Raw genomic sequence first — 2,960 nt, forward strand, 5'->3', positions numbered from 1 at the left:
AAACTTGTGGAATACAACTAGAAGTTGCTTAGAGAGAATATTATAGCTTTAAATACATAAAAAAAGGACTTTTGAAAATCTGTAATCTAAAATTCCATCTCGAGAAGATAGAAAATGAGCAATTTGAATGCAAAGAACACAGAAAAAGGAAATAGTAAATATAAAGCAGAAATCAGTGAAATAGAAGATGCCTGTACAATAGTGAAAATAAACAAGGCCAAAAGGTTGTTTATTGAAAAGATTAATAAAATTGATAAATGCCTAGTGCTATTTTTAAAAAAGATTTAAAATATTAATATCAGCAGGGAAAGGAGACATTATTACAGATCTAATGGACATTTTTTTAAAAAGAAGATATGAATGGGGTGCCTGGGTGGCTCAGTGGTTAAAGCCTCTGCCTTCAGCTCAGGACATGATCCCAGGGTCTTGGGATCGAGCCCCACATTGGGCTTTCTGCTCAGTGAGAAGCCTGCTTCCCTTCCTCTCTTTCTTCCTGCCTCTCTGCCTACTTGTGATCTCTGTTTTTCAAATAAATAAATAAAATCTTTAAAAAAAAAGATATGAACAATTCTAGGACAATGAATTCAACAATTTAGATTAAATGGACGAATTTGTCTGGGGGCAGGGGGAGAAGTTTTCCAAACCTGCCACACTAAGAGAAAATCTGGAGTCCTATATGTAATACAACAGTTAAATCTTTAAATATCTTCCTATAAACTGCAGGCTGAGATGGCTTCAGTGGTAAATTCTTCCAAATATTTAAGGAAAAAATTAATATATATATTACACAGTTTTCCAGATATGAGAAAAGAGGGAGGCTACTGAATTCATTTTATGCATATCTCAAATACCAAAACTTGACATGGACATTACTAGAAAGGAACATTACAGACCAATTTTATCTCTTAAAAAAGGATGCAGACCTCCTAAACATAGTATTAGCAAACAAAATCTGACGATTTATAGAAAGAATAATATGCCAAGTGGGGTATGTCTAAGGAATTCAAGGTTGGTTTAACATTTAAAAATTAATATAATTTACATAGAAAACAGGATAAAACAATATGGTTTTCTCAACAGATGGGGAAAAAAGAATTTGATTTAAAACAGACAAATTCATGATTTTAAAAAGAAAAAAACCTCTAAGAAAACCTGAAAGAGAAGGAACTTCCTTAATTTGAAAATGGCTTCAAAAACCCTTGGGCTAACATTTTAAATAATGGTGAAATATTAAAAATGTTCCCAGAATTCAGGAACAATGCAAGGATGTCCACTATTATCACTTTTATTTAAAGTTACACTGAAGGTTCTCAACAGTGCCTTAAGGCAAGAAAAAGAAAAAAAAAGATCTAAAGATTGAAAACTGTCATTTTTTGCCAATGGCATGATTGTGTGTGCAAAAAATCCAAAACAGTGAACACACTAGAATTAATATAAGAATTTAGCATTTTAAAAATGTCCTAATCATTAGGACATTTTTTGGATTAGGACATTTTTTGGAAAATCATAGCATCAAAAAACTCATCTAGATACCTAGGAAAAAAATCTAATAAAAGTTATTGAAGACCTATATACTGAAAATACTAATTTTCCAATATATTTCCTAAATTTCTGAGAGAATTTCAAGTTTGAAGTAACTGGAAGTTTTTACGATGCTCGTTCATTGGAAGATTTAATATTTTTACAGCAAAGTGAAAGAAAGAATAACATACAGCTATATATACATCAACATGGATAGATCTGATAGATATAATGTTGGCCAAAAGAAGACAGACAAAAGTACTTATTGAATGATCTCATTTATATCAAGGTCAAGAACAATCGAAGCTCATTTGTGGTGACAGGTGAGAACAAGCAGTTAACCTTTGGGAGGTACTGACCCAGAAAGGGGCATAAGTGAGCCCTCTGGGGTATGGAAAATGCTCTTCATCTTGACCTGGTGATGATTTTATGAGTGTATACACATGTAAAAAAGTCACAGAGGCATGTATGTGTCTTGTATATTTTAGACTGTTATATCAAAACTCTTAAAGAAATTTAAAAAGTTTTTTTTTTTTTAAAGATTTTATTTATTTATTTGAGAGAGAGACAGGGAGAGAGAGCATGAGTGAGGAGAAGGGCAGAGAGAGAAGCAGACTCCCCGTGGAGCTGGGAGCCCGATGCGGGACTCGATCCCGGGACTCCGAGATCATGACCTAAGCCGAAGGCAGTTGTCCAACCAACTGAGCCACCCAGGCGTCCCTTAAAAAGAGTTTTTAAAAAGTAATAGGAAACTACTGAAAGGGTTAAAGGAGGTGAGTGACATGATCCTATTTAAGTTTTAAAAATATGTTTCGGGTGACAACCTACTGGAAGACGGCGGAAGCTGGAAAACCAGGTAAGAGGCTGTATTGCACGGGTCTAGAAAGAAGTCATGGTTGCTTAGACTAGGACGGAGAGCACGCACTGGAGAGAGGTGTGGGAGCAGATCTGTAAGATAAAGAAGAGCAGAGGGAAGTGTCCCCAATATCTTTTTGGGTATCCACCCTAGGAAATGGAAGACGAACAGCAGAGGAATGCTGGGGGGGGGGGGTGGAGGAGAATGGAACTAAAACTTGGGGTGGGAGTAGAGCTCTCGAAAAAGATCAGTTGGGAGGGAGCTAAGTGGGAGGCGAGGTCTGCTGGGAACAGTTGAGGCGGGGCTTGAGGAAGGGGCCTAGAGTTTGCACGTTCGGATAAGAAAATTCTTTTGGGATTAAGGCGCGCATGGAGAGGCGGGAACGTGGCCTTGTGAGGAATGAGGCGACTGTAAGGACAGACGGTGGAAGACTGCGAGGGCTAGGATGCCAGCCGGGCATCGCCCAGGAGGCTCGGAAATGCCTGACCTGGAGCGCGGGGATGGGAAAGGGTCGGCCCGGCCTCAGCCTCCAGGCGGAACCAATTGTGACGGCGACGAGGTTTCCCACCGGCGCTACAAAGGT

Source organism: Mustela lutreola, chromosome 2, assembly GCF_030435805.1.
Source record: "Mustela lutreola isolate mMusLut2 chromosome 2, mMusLut2.pri, whole genome shotgun sequence".
NCBI lineage: Eukaryota > Metazoa > Chordata > Mammalia > Carnivora > Mustelidae > Mustela > Mustela lutreola.